This window comes from Oncorhynchus gorbuscha, linkage group LG10 (assembly GCF_021184085.1).
Source record: "Oncorhynchus gorbuscha isolate QuinsamMale2020 ecotype Even-year linkage group LG10, OgorEven_v1.0, whole genome shotgun sequence".
NCBI classification, from domain to species: Eukaryota; Metazoa; Chordata; class Actinopteri; order Salmoniformes; family Salmonidae; genus Oncorhynchus; species Oncorhynchus gorbuscha.
The window spans coordinates 20,545,513-20,565,439 of NC_060182.1; positions in this window are offsets into that span (position 1 = coordinate 20,545,513).

Here is a 19,927-nt window from a genome sequence, read left to right on the forward strand (position 1 = left end):
CTCCTTCTCTCTTTCTTTCTCTCTCTCGGAGGACCTGAGCCCTAGGACCATGCCCCAGGACTACCTGACATGATGACTCCTTGCTGTCCCCAGTCCACCTGGCTCTGCTGCTGCTCCAGTTTCAACTGTTCTGCCTTATTATTATTCGACCATGCTGGTCATTTATGAACATTAGAACATCTTGGCCATGTTCTGTTATAATCTCCACCCGGCACAGCCAGAAGCATCTACTTTCCAGCATAACAACTATGATTTGTTCTCTTTGAATAAATATATTTTTCTACTCCTGATTTTCTTTGGTGTCTGTGTTACTGAAGAATAACATCAACTGCTAAAGTGCGACAGCGAGTAAAAGGTGGAACAGAGTGAGAGAGGGAGGGGTCTCTTCCACCGCTCTCATGCAACAGAAAGATAAACTGTTTGAACTCTTGCATGTCAGAGAGAAAGAGAATGTGTGCCTGTAATTAATCAATCACATTCATTTATAAAGAAACCAAGCCTAAAACCCCTAACAGCAAGCAATGTGGATGTAGAAGCATTGTGGCTAGGAAAAACTACCTAGAAAGGGAGGGAACCTAGGAAGAAACCTAGAGAGGAACCAGGCTGTGAGAGTTGGCCAGCCCTCTTCTGGCTGTGCCGGTTGAAGATTATATGGCCGTTAAGGCCAGATTGTTCTTCAAGATGTTGAAACGTTTATAGATGACCAGCAGGGTCAAATAATAATCACAGTGGTTGTAGACGGTGCAACAGGTCAGCACCTCAGGAGTAAATGGCAGTTGGTTCTTCATAGCCGAGCATTCAGAGGTCAAGACAGCAGGTACGGTAAAGAGGGAGAGGGAGAGAGAGAAATAGGGTAGAAAACAACAAGTCCGGGACAAGGTAGCACGTCCGGTGAACCGGTCTGGGTTCAATAGCCACAGGCAGAACAGTTGAAACTGGAGCAGCAGCACGACAAGTTAGCACATTTGGTGAACAGGTCAGGGCTCCAATAGCCGCAGGAAAAACAGTAGAAACTGGATCAGCAGCATGACCAGGTGGACTGGGGATGGGGACAGCCAGGATTTCTGAGACATAGTCCTAGGGCTCAGGTCCAGAGAGAGAAAGAGTGTACTTAAGTTCACACAGGACACCAGATAAGACAGGAGAATTTCACCAGATAGGACAGACTGACCCTAGCCCCCCAGCACATAGACTATTTCAGCGTAGATACTGGAGGCTGAGGACACTCTGTCTGGGGACACTCTGGCCCTGTCAGACAATACCCCCAGATAGGGCCAACCAGGCAGGATATAACCCCACCCACTTTGCCAATGCACAGCCCCCACACCACTAGAGGAATATCAACAGACCACTAACTTACTACCCCGAGACAAGGCTGAGTATATGAAGATTTCCTCCACTGCACAAGTCTGAAGGGGCTTCAAACCGGACAGGAAGATCATGTCAGTGACTCAACCCAAGTCGAGTATTGCAAAAAAAGCCTGGCACGACGTGACGCACCCCTCCTAAGGACAGCATTGAAGAGAACTAGTGAGCGACTGACTCAGCCCCTGTCATAGGGTCAGAGAATCCCAGTTTAGGGAGGGGAGCAGTCCAGGCAGAGACAGCAAGGGCGGTTCATCACTCCAGTGCCTTGCCATTCACCTTCACACCCCTTGGCCAGACTCAATCGTATGACCTTCTGAAGAGATGAGTCTTCAGTAAAGACTTAAAGATCGAGACAGAGTCTGCCTATCTCACATGGATAGGCAGACCATTCCATCAAAATTGGGCTCTATAGGAGACAATAAGGAGGCCTGCATCTTGTGACTGTAGTGTATGTGTAGGTATGTATGGCAGGACCACATCAGAGAGATATATAGGAGCAAGTCCCTGTAATGCTTTGTAGGTTAGCAGTAAAACCTTGAAATCAGCCCTAACCTTAAAAGGAAGCCAGCACTGGAGTAATATGATCAAAAATGTGGTTCTGGTCAAGATTCTAGCAGAGGTATTTAGCACTAACTTAAATGTATTTAGTACTTTAGTACTGTAGTGTTGCAGTAGTCTAATCTAGAATGGACAAAAGCATGAATGAGCTTTTCTGCATCATTTTTGGACAAAAACTTTCAGATTTTTGCAATGTTATGAAGATGGAAAAAGCTGCACATTAAATATTCTTGATATATTCATCAAAAAAAGAGATTGTGGTCTAGAGTAACGCCAAGGTTCTTCACAGTTTTATTTGAGACAACTGTACAACCATCATGATGAATTGTCAGATTAAACAGCAGATCTCATTGTTTCTTGGAACCTAGAACTAGCATCTCTGTTTGGTCCGAGTATAAAAGTAAAACATTTGCCACCATCCACTTCCTTGTGTCTGAAACAGACTTTTAGGGTTGGCAATTATGGGGCGTCACCATGTTTCATCAAAATGTATAGCTGTGTGTCGTCCACATAGCAGTAAATGTTGACATTGTGTTTCCGAATGACATCAACAAGAGGTAGAATATATAGTGAAAACAATAATGGTCCTAAAATAGAACTTTGAGGAATACAAAAACTTATCATTGATTTGTCAGAGGACAAACCATCCACAGAGCCAAACTGATATCTTCTGACAGATAAGATCGACACCAGACAAGAACTTGTCCATGTAGACCAATTAAAGTTTCCAATCTCTCCAAAAGAATGTGGTGTTCGATGGTGTCAAATGCGTCACTAAGGTCTAGGAGCACAAGAACAGATGCAGAACCTTGGTCTGACGCCATTAAAAGATTATTCACCACCTTCACGAGTGCAGTCTCAGTACTATGATGGGGTCTAAAACCAGACTGCAGCATTTTGTATATATTATGTGTCTTCAGGAAGACAGTGAAATTGTTATGCAGGTGAGTGAGGACCCAAAAGCGATATAACAGAAACAGAGTCTTTTAATGTCCAAACAGGGAAAACATAAATCCTCAATCATTACAGGGGAAGTCCAAACAGGGAAAACACAAATCCTCTAGTTTAACAGGAGAGTCCCCCTTCTAGTTGTTGAGGAGAGTTGCAGGGCTAGCAGCAACAGACTGCAGGTCCCTTCGGGTAGGCGCGGGCCGTAGAGGATAGAGACACCTGCTCACACGCAGTATCTGATGACGAGGCAGAATACAACAGGACGGAACAAAGGCAACACAAACAAGAATCCGACAAGGACAGAAGCAGAAACAGAGAGAGAAATAGAGACTTAATCAGAGGGCAAAATAGGGGACAGGTGTGAAAGAGTAAACGAGGTCGTTAGGAGAATGAGGAACAGCTGGAAGCAGGAACGGAACGATAGAGAGAGAGAGGGATAAAGAGAGAGAAAGAAACCTAATACAACCAGCAGGGGGAAACGAAGAGAAGAGAAAGCACAGGGACAAGACATGACAATACAATACATGACAGTACCCCCCCACTCACCGAGCGCCTCCTGGCGCACTCGAGGAGGAAACCTGGCGGCAACGGAGGAAATCATCGATCAGCGAACGGTCCAGCACGTCCCAAGATGGAACCCAACTCCTCTCCTCAGGACCGTACCGGGAAACGATGAAGAGGGAATCTTAGTGCAATTATTATAATAAAAATGAGACACGGGTAGAGAACTGTAAGAGTTTGAGCAATCAGGACCAAACAGGCCAGGAGAGTAACAACTTGGGACAGACTGAGACACAGCAAGGCTAAGACCAGGAACAGGAGAGAGGCGGTGGCTGAGGACAGACTGAGACACAGCAAGTGCAGGAGCAGGACCAGGAGAGATGCGGTGGCTGGGGACGGACTGAGACACAGCAAGGGCAGGAAAGATGCGGTGGCAGGGGACAGACTGAGACACAGCAAGGGCAGGAGAGATGCGGTGGCTGGGGACAGACTGAGACACAGCAAGGCCAGGAGCAGGACCAGGAAGAGAGTTACCGGACTTAGTCTGCGCGCAGTCCGAACAAGCAGCCACGAAACGACGCGTGTCAAGCTCCTGAGTGGGCCACCAAAAACGCTGGCGAATAGAAGCAAGCGTACCCCGAACGCCGAGGTGGCCGGCTAACTTGGCAGAGTGAGCCCACTGAAGAACGGCCAGACGAGTAGGAACGGGAACGAAAAGAAGGTTCCTAGGACAAGCGCGCGGAGACGGAGTGTGAGTGAGTGCTTGCTTTACCTGCCTCTCAATTCCCCAGACAGTCAACCCGACAACACGCCCCTCAGGGAATCTCCCCTCGGGGTCGGTGGAGGCTACTGAAGAACTGAAGAGACGGGATAAAGCATCAGGCTTGGTGTTCCTTGAGCCCGGACGATAAGAAATAACGAACTCGAAACGAGCGAAATACAGCGCCCAACGAGCCTGACGCGCATTAAGTCGTTTGGCAGAACGGATGTACTCAAGGTTCTTATGGTCAGTCCAAACGACAAAAGGAACGGTCGTCCCCTCCAACCACTGTCGCCATTCGCCTAGGGCTAAGCGGATGGCGAGCAGTTCGCGGTTTGCCACATCATAGTTACGTTCCGACGGCGACAGGCGATGAGAATAATACGCGCAAGGGTGGACCTTATCGTCAGAATGGGAGCGCTGGGACAGAATGGCTCCCACGCCCACCTCTGACGCGTCAACCTCGACAATGAACTGTTTAGTGACGTCAGGTGTAACAAGGATAGGAGCGGATGTAAAACGCTTCTTGAGGAGATCAAAAGCTCCCTGGGCGGAAACGGACCACTTAAAGCACATCTTAACAGAAGTAAGGGCTGTGAGAGGAGCTGCCACTTGACCGAAATTACGAATGAAACGCCGATAGAAATTCGCGAAACCGAGAAAGCGCTGCAGTTCGACACGTGACTTAGGGACGGGCCAATCGCTGACAGCATGGACCCTAGCGGGATCCATCTGAATGCCTTCAGCGGAAATAACAGAACCGAGAAATGTGACAGAGGAGACATGAAAAGCGCACTTCTCAGCCTTCACATAAAGACAATTCTCTAAAAGGCGCTGGAGGACACGTCGAACGTGCTGAACATGAATCTGGAGTGACGGTGAAAAAAATCAGGATATCGTCAAGGTAAACGAAAACAAAGATGTTCAGCATGTCACTCAGTACATCATTCACTAATGCCTGAAAGACAGCTGGAGCATTAGCGAGACCGAACGGCAGAACCCGGTATTCAAAATGCCCTAACGGAGTGTTAAACGCCGTTTTCCACTCGTCCCCCTCCCTGATGCGCACGAGATGGTAAGCGTTACGAAGGTCCAACTTAGTAAAGAACCTGGCTCCCTGCAGAATCTCGAAAACTGAAGACATAAGGGGAAGCGGATAACGATTCTTAACCGTTATGTCATTCAGCCTCGATAATCCACGCAGGGGCGCAGGGTCCCGTCCTCTTCCTTAACAAAAAGAACCCCGCTTCGGCGGGAGAGGAGGAAGGGACCACGTTACCGGCGTCGAGAGCTACAGACAAATAATCTTCGAGAGCCTTACGTTCGGTAGTCGACAGAGAGTCGGGTCTACCCCGTGGGGGAGTGGTACCCGGAAGGAGATCAATACAACAATCATACGACCGGTGAGGAGGAAGGGAGGTGGCCCTGGACCGACTGAAGACAGTGCGCAGATCATGATATTCCTCCGGCACCCCTGTCAAATCACCAGGCTCCTCCTGTGAAGAGGGGGCAGAAGAAACAGGAGGGATAGCAGACACTAAACACTTAACATGACAAGAGACGTTCCAGGAGAGGATAGAATTACTAGACCAATTAATAGAAGGATTATGACACACTAGCCAGGGATGGCCCAAAACAACAGGTGTAAAAGGTGAACAAAAAATCAAAAAAGAAATGGTTTCACTATGATTACCAGAGACAGTGAGGGTTAAAGGTAGCGTTTCACGCTGAATCCTGGGGAGAGGACTACCATCCAAGGCGAACATAGCCGTGGGCTCCCCTAACTGCCTGAGAGGAATGTCATGTTCCCGAGCCCAGGCTTCGTCCATAAGACAGCCTTCCGCCCCAGAGTCTATTAATGCACTGCAGGAAGCTGCCGAACCGGTCCAGCGTAGATGGACCGACAAGGTAGTACAGGAACTTGACGGAGAGACCAGAGTAGTAGCGCTCACCAGTAGCCCTCCGCTTATTGATGAGCTCTGGCCTTTTACTGGACATGAAATGACAAAATGACCAGCGGAACCGCAATAGAGACAGAGGCGGTTGGTGATTCTCCGTTCCCTCTCCTTAGTCGAGATGTGAATACCCCCTCAGCTACATGGGCTCAACACCTGAGCCAGTGGGGGGAGATGGTAGAGATGCGGAGAGGGGGGGACACTGTTAACGCGAGCTCTCTTCCATGAGCTCGGTGACTGAGATCTACCCGTCGTTCTATGCGAATAGCGAGTTCAATCAAAGAATCCACGCTGGAAGGAACCTCCCGGGAGAGAATCTCATCCTTTACCTCAGCCTGGAGACCCTCCAGAAAACGAGCGAGCAACGCCAGCTCGTTCCAGTCACTGGAGGCAGCAAGAGTGCGAAACTCTATAGAGTAATCCGTTATGGATCGATTACCTTGACATAGGGATTGACAGGGCCCAGGAAGCTTCTTTCCCAAAAACAGAACGATCAAAAACCCGTATCATCTCCTCCTTAAAGTTCTGATACTGGTTAGTACACTCAGCCCTTGCCTCCCAGATTGCCGTGCCCCACTCACGAGCCCGTCCAGTAAGGAGAGATATGACGTAGGCGATACGAGCAGTACCCCTGGAGTACGTGTTGGGCTGGAGAGAGAACACAATATCACACTGGGTAAGGAACGAGCGACATTCAGTGGGCTCCCCCTGAGTAACACGGTGGGTTATTAATTCTGGGCTCCGGAGACCTGGAAGCCCAGGAGGTAACCGGTGGATTGAGGCGGAGATTGTGAATATCCTCCGAGAGGCCGGAGACTTGGGCGGCCAGGGTCTCAACGGCATGTCGAGCAGCAGACAATTCCTGTTCGTGTCTGCCTAGCATCGCTCCCTGGAACTCGACGGCTGAGTAGAGAGAATCCGAAATCGCTGGGTCCATTCTTGGTCGGATTCTTCTGTTATGCAGGTGAGTGAGGACCCAAAAGCGATATAACAGAAACAGAGTCTTTTAATGTCCAAACAGGGAAAACATAAATCCTCAATCATTACAGGGGAAGTCCAAACAGGGAAAACACAAATCCTCTAGTTTAACAGGAGAGTCCCCCTTCTAGTTGTTGAGGAGAGTTGCAGGGCTAGCGGCAACAGACTGCAGGTCCCTTCGGGTAGGCGCGGGCCGTAGAGGATAGAGACACCTGCTCACACGCAGTATCTGATGACGAGGCAGAATACAACAGGACGGAACAAAGGCAACGCAAACAAGAATCCGACAAGGACAGAAGCAGAAACAGAGAGAGAAATAGAGACTTAATCAGAGGGCAAAATAGGGGACAGGTGTGAAAGAGTAAACGAGGTCGTTAGGAGAATGAGGAACAGCTGGAAGCAGGAACAGAACGATAGAGAGAGAGGGATAAAGAGAGAGAAAGAAACCTAATACGACCAGCAGGGGGAAACGAAGAGAAGAGAAAGCACAGGGACAAGACATGACAATACAATACATGACAGAAATGTCACGCAACAGCTTTTTCTATAAAGTTTGAGAGAAATGGGAGATTCAACATAGGCCAATCGTTTTTTAAATTTTCCGGGTCAAGGTTTGGCTTTTTCAGGAGAGGCTTTATTACTGCCACTTTAAGTGAGTTTGGTAAACATCTGGAGAATAGGGAGCCATTTATTACGTTCAACATAGGAGGGCAAAGCACAAGAAGTATCTCTTTCAGTAGTTCCGTTGGATTACGGTCCAGTAGGCAGCTGGAGGGTTTAGAGGCCATTACTATTTTTGTGAATGTGTTGAGAGATACAGGATTTAAAAAACTTGTGTGTCTCCATTGATCCTAGTTCCTGGCTGTTTTATGCAGACTCATGACAACTGAGTTTTGGAGAAACTCCTGTAAGAGGAGTCTGTCATTTGTTTTATAATGATCATGATCTTTTCGTCAATTGATCACTGCTGAAGTGAAGGTCATCCTCACTTGGAGAATGTGATTTTTAGTTAGCTTTGCAACAGTATCAAAAATAAATGTATTGTTTTTAATTCTCCTCAATCATGTTGGAAAAGTAGGCTGATTGGGCGCCGTATGGATGGTGTGACACAATTTATGGATAGTGTGGCGCAATTGCGGAGCCTCTGGAGCCAATTTCAGCTCCGTAGCACATTGCCGTGTGCCTCAAGTTTTTTAACAGTGTGTAGGGCTACGTATAGCTCCGCATTGACATGATTGGTTGACTGCAGGTGAGTGAGGGAGGACCTGTATAAACACAAACATACTTCCTTGACAACCTCCTTCACAACAGCACTGTGCTGCACGGCGAAGTGCAAGAAGTATGAATGCCCTGACTTCTGATTAAATTGTTATAAAGAGTTAAAAGTGAAATGGTCTGGCAAGTAGCAACAAAGAGTACAGCAGTATGGAGACATCGCGGAAATGCATTGCATCACCAGTCACCAAACACACTGAGTCAGCGTTGACTGACACTCATTCAAAAAGTAAATGGGACAGCCATTCAGAAAAATTAACAGAGAAACATAAACACATTGTTTTGGTAAATAACACATACAATCTGTTGTGAAATCATATTTCTACATATCTATTTCAATAGCTGCAGAAATCATCAGTTGAAATATAAGTTTTATGTTATGTCTCTCTCATTCTTTTTCAGCAATCCATCATCTCTGCCACCTCCGCACAGTGGATGTCAAGCCATTTCTCACAATTTATTTAGTATTAGGACTACTATTGTTTAATTACTGTATATCTCAGACAGTTGTTCTATCCAAGGCATCACAGAAAGTAAGCCACATCATGTAATCCAATATGTACACATTGAAACAATTCAGGTCATATTATTAACTCAAAAGACAGACAAGTTGCATGATTTACATTATTCATTATTCATAATTATTTCATCATTAACTTTTGGTTCATGCATGTAACCGACCAATAGCTCACGAGGCTTCTTCTCTCCCAGCTGAGACCTTGAAACTGAGATATCCCTTTCCATTCTCAAAACAATGTTCTGGGTGTACTGCCTAATTGCTTGTACTAATACTGAGGATTCCTCCCACTCATGATCATTCAGTCACTTTCATGAACCTAGTCTAATTGGTTATTAGAAAAGCACATAATGTTCCTTCACATTCCCCCCTCTTATCACTCTGTGATAATTATCGTTCAATTTTCAGGTAATCATTAGATTATAGCTTCTATCAAAATGAGGTTCTTCTATGAAGTAAGCAAAATCAACATATAAAACCAGACACTTCATTCTTTCAAACCTTTCACTCTGGGTTGTACAATCTAAAATACACACAAGGGATCTGTAGAATCAGATTGTTTCCATAGCTCTTACCTATTAAACCATTGCAGTAGAATGTTTTAACTTAAGACCTTCCCTTCATACAGTTACACATATGCTTCATTACATCATTTAATTTATGGATTCTGGCAATAACATTTCAGCTGGAGCTTATGACGCGAGTGGCATGTTAATGACAGATCGGTATCTCAATGCATTTTTAATGATACCCCCAAATAAATAGAGAGGGAGGGAGAGAGAGAGGGAGAGAGTGTGTTCAGGGCATTTCTGATTCAGGAAATCCAGAAAAATATTAACTGTATGACAAAATATTACTACTACCAATATTCTTAATACAAATATCTAAGACAAATGTGACTCACCACTTGGATTCGGTCTTATGTAGCAACATTTGAATTTCTGCTTTTACATTATATACAAGTAGAGACTCAGAGCTACAAAATGGTATATCATAAATTGCATTTGAGGAAACAATGGGAAAATAATTTTGCTTTGAAAGATGATCGAACTCACTTTTGATTAAACCGTCTTTCAATGTTTTGATACAACAATTGGAGAGCCCTTCTTTGTCTACACCCATTCAGCATTGTTCACACACTCTTAAGCCTTAGCCCCACCCACATCTTTAAGGGTTGCCCTTGCGTTCTGTACTAACTTGCCAGCTACTTCCAGACATCTAAGAGAGAGAGAGAGAGAACAGCTCACTGAACATTACTCGCACTAGCAGAGCTGGTTAGGCTGTTATGTTATCCAGAGCGTTGGTGACTGCAACTGTGCTGTCAGATTGTCCATTCGTAAATTCAGAGTGTTTCGCGATCAGAGCACGTAAACTAACTCACTTTTGTACATCGCGCTGGTCCGTACAATTGATCTTATTTTAGTGCCCCAAAAACGTAATACTTCCATCAATACCATTGTAAAGCACCATTTCTCCCCTTTCCAACAGAATCAATGACGAGACCATCATGATGCCCATCTCTGCATGATTCAAGAAGGGAATGAGCTCCATTGGGTCTTTGTTTAAATGGTGAGTGGGGAAGCTAAACCTATTGTGTGATTGTGAGAAGGAGAGGTGTTGTGTGGGGAAACGGCTTTTTTCACTCGATCTGGTCAGTTTTTTCAACTTTTCTCCAATACTATAGAGCCATTACCATGTCAATCAACGCTTGAAAAGAAACCTAGTTCACACCCCAGATTTTGATATTAACATAGTCGCTACAGTCCCATTTGTTTTCTTTGCAGCCTCGTTTGAATGTCGTGGTTGCGCACATTTGTACGGAATGGGGTTAGCGTAAGTAAGGGTTGTTCTGAAAGCTCCGACCAACAGTCAAGCACCCAAGCTAACTGGCTAACATTGGCTAGCTACTTCCAGACACATAATGAGAGAACACCCCACTCTGACCATTTTACTCCTTCTAGCAGAGCTGGTTAGGCAGTTTTCATGTTGTTCAGAGCGTTGGTGACTGTAACTGTGCTGCTGGCAACAATTGAATTACGCTTTGTTGCCAACATTTACTGACACAGGACATATTCAATGGGTGTTGAGCATTCAAAAATTAATCAGTTATTTTGGATTCTGGCACACTAGGATGAGAGTCTTTTGTTAAGAAATGTAGATAGATAGGTAGCTAGGTAAACACTGAATCCCCAACGCATGACGTAACGTTAGATAGCGAGCCAGCCAGCTAAAGTTAGCTAGCTAGCTAACAGTACACTAACGTGAAAAGAAAATACTTTGTAAAAATTTAAGTCTTTTGTTAAGACATGTAGCTAGCTAACGTAAACTCACCATATTCTGTACAAATGTGCGCAACCGCAACATTCATACGAGGCTACAAAAAAACGAATGGGACTGTAGCGACTGTGTTGACATCAAAATCGGGCGTGTAAACTAGGTTTCTATTCAAGCGTTGATCGACATGGTAATGGCTCTATAGTATTGGAGAAAAGTTTTAAAAACTGACCCTCCGTTACATCTTGACGTGTCATATCGTAACGTACAGCACGCATAAAGCAACTGTTTCTGTCCTACAATCTCTCTCCACCAGGTGTAGCACTTCTATCATCCTTTAAAAACAAGAAATGGACAGTGACGGGGGTAAGGGGGGATACCTAGTCATTTTTTTGCGTCATCATTGCATGCGATCATCATTCTCAAAGCCGCTGTTTACTTCTAAGATCACTTTAGCACCGTCCTAAAAACCTGATTAAAATTCGACACACCTTCAAATAGGTATGTAATGAAACATTGTATAAACTCTTTATAATGTTTTATTTACATTCTAGAGGCGAATAGGTGATAAGTTGGACAGATCGAGTGAAAAAAAGCAATTTTTCCACACAACATCTCTCCTTCTCACTATCACGCATTAGTTTCGCTTCCCCACCAATCATTTTTAAAAAGACACGACAGGGCTCATTGCCTGCTTGAATTATACAGAAACGGGCAGCGTTTAGGTCATGTAATTGATTCTGTTGGAAAGGGGAGAAATTGTGCTTTACAATGGTATTGACATTACGGTTGATCTGGAAGTATTACGTTTTTGGGGCGCTAAAATAAGGGCAATTGTACGGACCAAGGCGATGTACGAGTTTACATTAGATAGCTAGCTAAACAATGGACCATAATCACAACTCATGATGTTACTACCCTGCATGAATCTGCAAGTAGCTAACTAACCAGGTTCTATGGCTTTAACCAGTCAAGCAAATGTGTCTGAGATACAAAGAAAAAAACTATGCACAAATTTAGCTAGCAGCCCAGCCAGCTAACGTTAACTAGCTACCCAGCCAGCTAACGTTAGCTAACGTTAACAGTACACTTAAAATGAAACCACTTTCTGTCAAAATTAGAAATGTGTATTATCTGAAAATGTAGCTAGCTAGACTATCTTACCAGTATACATCATGGTTGGATGCGTCTCCTGTCTGATGCCATTAATAAATGCCCTTAGTTTGATGATGTAATCCAGACTGGTGTTTTCTCCATATCCTTAGCTATCATACTCAAATTCACCTATTTCTAAAATCGATCCTCCAGAATGTGGAGAGCATAACACCACAAAGGTGGTGCTACAGTAGTGTGGAGTAAAGACCAATATGTGACAGAAGCCTACCGTCAATTAGACAATGATGAATTCTACCAATCTCTTACCTTCAACCCTAAAAGGTAGGCTTCTGAAAGGGATCCTTTCTGAATTGAAAGGGATCCTCACAGAAGCAAAGGAGAATGGCTACATTTCAGACAATGAGTTCAGATTTCTTTTCAATGGCAGTATGGCTTCTTTTTACCTTCTTCCAAAAGTCAACAAAAATCTTGAAAATCCCTCATCAGACCAGTCATTAGTGGTAATGAAAGTCTGACAGAGCCCATCTCTAAGTACATTGATTACTTTATTAAGCCTTTTCTGACGTCACTCCCTGCCCATCTTCAAGATACCACAGATGTGTTGAACAAAATGAGGGAATTGAACAATATAGGTACAGCTTCCTTTTTAGTCCCCATGGATGTGGAGTCTCTATACACCACCATTGAGCATGAACAAGGTTTGGCAGCTATGCACCATTTATTGAGTACCCGACCTGAAACTGAGATGCCTCCTACAGAATTCATTGTCTCACTGACTGAATGGACTCTTAATCATATCATCTTTATCTTTCAGGACCATATTTCTAAACAGGTCAAAGGGTGTGCCATGGGAGCTACTACAGCCCTTCCTACGCTGATTTGTACTTGAGTATATGGGAAAATGACTTCATTTTCATTCTTTGACCGGATTATATGGTGGGGACGCTATATTGATGATGTTTGCCTGTTCTGGTCCGGCTTAGAAGATTAATTTATTTCCTTCCACCAATACCTTAACAACATTAACCCTAACATCAAACTAACTATGGAGTACAGCAAGGATAACATTCATTTTTTGGACCTCAACATTAGTAAACATGACAAAGGTTGTTTGCACACATCAATCTTTAGGAAGCCTACAGATGGGAATACCATTCTGAGGGCAGACAGCTTTCACGCCAAAAGGCTAAAGGAGAATATTCCATATGGCAAATTCCAAAGAGCCTGCAGAATTTGTGATCAGGAAACAGATTACAGTGTCAAATCTGCTGAATTGGAGAATCGCTTCTTGAATCGGGGCTACAGCGTTCAGGTCCTGAAAGTTGCCGATATAAGGGCTGGATTACTTGACAGAGAGAACTTGTTGCGAAGGGGAGTGCCTCGTGATACATCAGAGAGAGTGTATTTTGTTACAAAATACAGCATTGAAGCAGAGAACATTAATAGAATCATTAAAATTAATTGGTGAATCATCCAAAGTGATACGCTACTACGCCAAGTCTTTCGCGAGCCACCAGTAAGCTTTAAGAGATGTCCTACCCTAAATGACAAATTAGTCCACAGTTATCTTCCGGGTGACTCTCAAAAAACTTGTCTTGACCACAAACCCAAGGGCTCTTTTAAATGTAGCCATTGCAACCATTGCAGTAATATTGCACAGAAGAAGTATTTTGTTGACACAGCTTCCAAGATGGAGTATTACGTCAAGCATTTCATTAACTGTAAAACCACTCAAGACCGCTTAGCGGAACACAAGTACGCAATATGGGTAGGCAATGAAGACCACCCCATGGCAAGGCATTACAAGTCCCTACACCATGGCAACCCTGACTCCATACAAGCTATGGGTATTGATCAAATTCCGGACTCTATTAGTACTTCCGGCGCCGACAGAGATGGCCGCCTCGCTTCGCGTTCCTAGGAAACTATGCAGTTTTTTGTTTTTTTACGTGTTATTTCTTACATTAGTACCCCAGGTCATCTTAGGTTTCATTACATACAGTCGAGAAGAACTACTGAATATAAGATCAGCGTCAACTCACCATCAGTGCGACCAAGAATATGTTTTCTGCGACGCGGATCCTGTGTTCTGTCTTACAAACAGGACAACGGAATGGATCGCATGCAGCGACCCAAGAAAACGACTCCGAAAAAGAGGGAAACGAGGCGGTCTTCTGGTCAGACTCCGAAAAAGGGCACATCGCGCACCACTCCCCAGCATTCTTCTTGCCAATGTCCAGTCTCTTGACAACAAGGTTGATGAAATCCGAGCAAGGGTGGCATTCCAGAGGGACATCAGAGACTGCAACGTTCTCTGCTTCACGGAAACATGGCTCACTGGAGAGACGCTATCCGATGCGGTGCAGCCAACGGGTTTCTCCACGCATCGCGCCGACAGAAACAAACATCTTTCTGGTAAGAAGAGTGGCGGGGGCGTATGCCTCATGACTAACGAGACATGGTGTGATGAAGGAAACATACAGGAACTCAAATCCTTCTGTTCACCTGATTTAGAATTCCTCACAATCAAATGTAGACCGCATTATCTTCCAAGAGAATTCTCTTTGATTATAATCACAGCCATATATATCCCCCCAAGCAGACACATCGATGGCTCTGAACGAACTTTATTTAAATCTTTGCAAACTGGAAACCATTTATCCGGAGGCTGCATTCATTGTAGCTGGGGATTTTAACAAAGCTAATTTGAAAACAAGACTCCCTAAATTTTATCAGCATATCAGTTGCGCAACCAGGGGTGGTAAAACCTTGGATCATTGTTACTCTAACTTCCGCAACGCATATAAGGCCCTGCCCCACCCCCCTTTTGGAAAAGCTGACCACGACTCAATTTTACTGATCCCTGCCTACAGGCATAAACTAAAACAAGAGGCTCCCACGCTGAGGTCTGTCCAACGCTGGTCAGACCAAGCTGACTCCACACTCCAAGACTGCTTCCATCACGTGGACTGGGACATGTTTCGGATTGTGTCAGATAAAAATATTGACGAATACGCTGATTCGGTGTGCGAGTTCATTAGAATGTGCGTCGAAGATGTCGTTCCCATAGCAACGATAAAAACATTCCCTAACCAGAAACCGTGGATTGATGGCAGCATTCGCGTGAAACTGAAAGCGCGAACCACTGCTTTTAATCAGGGCAAGGTGACCGGAAACATGACAGAATATAAACAATGCAGCTATTCCCTCCGCATGGCCATTAAACAAGCTAAGCGTCAGTACAGATGTGACAAAGTGGAATCTCAATTCAATGGCTCAGACACTAAATAGCGTTTGGCAGGGTCTACAGTCAATCTCTGAGACCAAGAAGAAACCAAGCCCAGTCTGCGGACCAGGATGTCTTTCCCAGGCAGACTAAATAACTTTTTGACTGTTTTGAGGACAAGACAGTGCCACTGACACGGCCTGCAACGAAAACATGCGGTCTTCGAGGGAGCTGAGTTTAAAATTATTGTTACATTGATGCTGTTGACATATTTTACTGGTTGCTGAAGGAGGAAGGTCAAAAGGGGAAAGATCAGTTTGTGCACAACGGATGTACACAAATGTGAGAGCCTTCAAATCCAAGCTGGTTTTATTCTCCAGGCAAATGTTTCAAATTTCGCACATTTCCCGTCACTTGCTCTGAGACCGAAATTGAAGTAGTGCAAATCACTTGACGATCTGCAAGAGAATTTTGCCGTCGGTTCTGTGAGCGATGGGTCAGCACCGAAGGAGCTGCAATTGGAGCTGACGATGCTTCGAGGGTGACTGTTGTCGATGTGTGCAGAAGGTTCAAGTCTCTTAAACTGAATGGCGAGGGGACGGCTTAAAATTATACTGTTACATTGATGTTGTTTGACCCGGATTACTGGTTGCAGAAAAGGAGGAAAATCAACAAAGCCCATCACAGATCCAACGGATGTGACCAACACCTCAGATCTAGTTAGCGGTGTGCCTACAACAAAACTAACTCAGACTTTGATGCACTTGCTCTGAGACCAACAACACTGTTCCCACTGAAATGGTGAGTTTTTCTGCTGTGTTATGAAAAAATGCATATGGAAAGTTTGAGGGTGACTGTCTTTTGATTGTGCAGAAGGTCCATTTACGCACAGCCCGGGTAATGGGCACACCGCACATCGCTCTTAATTTACATTTAAATTTTCAGCTGACAAGGTGGAATTCAATACAGCCTATGTCTCAGACACAAGAGGCATGTGTAGGGTTTCTACAGTCAATCATGGACTACAAGAAGAAACCAAGCCCAGTCACGGACCAGGATGTTTTGTTTCCCAGGCAGATAAATAACTTGAGTTTTGCCCGTTGTGTAATAATATGTTTTGAATGTTGAAAGTGATTCCATTGTTCAATAAATGTTGATTTCTTTCACTGCAGCCGAGGTGAGTAAGACTTATTAAAAACAGTGTTAATCTTGATAAATCTGCAGGCGTATGTTATTTTAATCTATCCCCAGCCTCCTCCCAGTAGCATAGTATGTAAATGACCATATCTTGTATGTTTACGGACAAATTTATCAACTGATACCAGTCTGCTATTTTTCACATTTGAAAGAGTTACCACCATTGTTCCTGTTCTTGCTGTGCTAGAAAGCTACATTTAATGCTTTAGTGTAGCCCAAACACTCCCTCCAAATGCTCCTTCCGTCCTCTGTCAAATTTTAGAACCCATTGTCAAGGACCATAGTTTGCCCACCTCTGACACCCTAGACCCACTCCAATTTGCTTACCGCCCAAATAGGTCCACAGACGATGCAATCTCAACCACACTGCACACTGCCCTAACCCACCTGGACAAGAGGAATACCTATGTGAGAATGCTGTTCATCGACTACAGCTCGGCATTCAACACCATAGTGCCCTCCAAGCTCGTCATCAAGCTCGAGACCCTGGGTCTCGACCCCGCCCTGTGCAACTGGGTACTGGACTTCCTGACGGGCCGCCCCCAGGTGGTGAGGGTAGGCAACAACATCTCCTCCCCGCTGATCCTCAACATGGGGGCCCCACAAGGGTGCGTTCTGAGCCCTCTCCTGTACTCCCTGTTCACCCACGACTGCGTGGCCACGCACGCCTCCAAATCAATCATCAAGTTTGCGGACGACACAACAGTGGTAGGCTTGATTACCAACAACGACGAGACGGCCTACAGGGAGGAGGTGAGGGCGCTCGGAGTGTGGTGTCAGGAAAATAACCTCACACTCAACGTCAACAAAACTAAGGAGATGATTGTGGACTTCAGGAAACAGCAGAGGGAACACCCCCCTATCCACATCGATGGAACAGTAGTGGAGAGGGTAGCAAGTTTTAAGTTCCTCGGCATACACATCACAGACAAACTGAATTGGTCCACTCACACTGACAGCGTCGTGAAGAAGGCGCAGCAGCGCCTCTTCAACCTCAGGAGGCTGAAGAAATTCGGCTTGTCACCAAAAGCACTCACAAACTTCGACAGATGCACAATCGAGAGCATCCTGGCGGGCTGTATCACCGCCTGGTACGGCAACTGCTCCGCCCTCAACCGTAAGGCTCTCCAGAGGGTAGTGAGGTCTGCACAACGCATCACCGGGGGCAAACTACCTGCCCTCCAGGACACCTACACCCCCCGATGTTACAGGAAGGCCATAAAGATCATCAAGGACATCAACCACCTGAACCACTGCCTGTTCACCCCGCTATCATCCAGAAGGCGAGGTCAGTACAGGTGCATCAAAGCTGGGACCGAGAGACTGAAAAACAGCTTCTATCTCAAGGCCATCAGACTGTTAAACAGCCACCACTAACATTGAGTGGCTGCTGCCAACACACTGTCATTGACACTGACCCAACTCCAGCCACTTTAATAATGGGAATTGATGGGAAATGATGTAAATATATCACTAGCCACTTTAAACAATGCTACCTTATATAATGTTACTTACCCTACATTATTCATCTCATATGCATACGTATATACTGTACTCTACATCATCGACTGCATCCTTATGTAATACATGTATCACTAGCCACTTTAACTATGCCACTTTGTTTACTTTGTCTACATACTCATCTCATATGTATATACTGTACTCGATACCATCTACTGTATGCTGCTCTGTACCATCACTCATTCATATATCCTTATGTACATATTCTTTATCCTTTTGGAATTGTTAGTTAGATTACTTGTTGGTTATCACTGCATTGTCGGAACTAGAAGCACAAGCATTTCGCTACACTCGCATGAACATCTGCTAACCATGTGTATGTGACAAATACAATTTGATTTGATTTGATTTGAAAAGGGGACAGTTTTAAACAGTTAAACCAAAGAGAAAGTTTTTAATTTACAAACTACAGGCCACTAAATACCCTGGTTTAAATGACAATATGGATTTCTCACCCTTCCTGTAGGGATGTGATGGGTCTATGTGCCGTCATCTAGTGGACATTTTGCTCAATTGCCCTCAGCTATGTTTAGACTGTTGTTATTCATGTTTTGCTGTGTTCTAGTGTACTATGGAATATATTGCTTTCTTATTCTTGACACTTCTCACAGTCATATTTAAGGTTAGAACTACCTTTTGGTGTTCTAATACTTCTAGATACTTGGAGTTGTATTTTTATGATAACATAGCTACAGTATTTAACCTTTTAATGTGTATAGTATTGCTTACTAGGTGTGTCCAATTAATTTTGTAACCACTCCCTCTTCCAATTAGGGCTAATTGGAAAAGCTGTTCAAAAGAGGACATTGTATTCCTTTTTTTGTACTCCCTGATGAAGGCCATGCAGCCGACAAAAAACGTTGTTTCTATTGAACATGCCATACTAATAAAGGCATTTTAATTAATTAGATGAAGAGTGCCTTGGTCTTCCTTTATTTTTGATGACCAATTTACCCCTTTTACACCTTCTATCTACCAAAATGCACTATTGTGTACCTTAGTAGCGCTTCCCTTCCTCCTCTTTCATCTCTCAGCATGTCCAGCCCACTCATTATCTCCGCCAGTCATGGCTAGTGGGAAGGTTGCCCCCCTTTTTCTGTGGCTAAACCAACTAGGCTCGTGATTTAACCATTTTAATCGTATTTACAGATGGCATACACATTTGATATTAAGGCACATGAAAGTTCACATGTTCGAGGAGGCATCCGTGCCAAAAAACATATTTTGCTAAATATATTTTACGTTCAAACAGCTTTCCTGTGAAATCGTGACTTGCGACATACGCCTAGTTTCCTGAATCGGGTCACAAATGTCAAAGAGAATAACAACACACAGTTGAAACCATTTTTTAAATTGGCTCCCTTATCATCTTGGCGATCTCACCACAGAGTTACAGGGTCAGGGGGTTAAAGGGATAACATACACTTCTTCCCTTTTGACACATGACTCATATCGTGCATCCCAAAAAATACAACACTGCCGGGGCAGCGCTCTCTCTCTCTCTCCTTCTCCTGGTCCGAATCACACATATGACTACTGATAAATTATAATCTTCTTCCTAATTATCAGTGTGTACATATTACATTTATACAGAGGACAGAGGTCATTCAACCCCATTAAGTGAGTGTTTCTTTCCCTTTTCTTTCCCTGTATTTCAGACTCATTATTTAAAGACATTTCTAACATTTCAAAAAAATGTTGTACCAGGTTTACGCTGGGTTTTTCAGTAT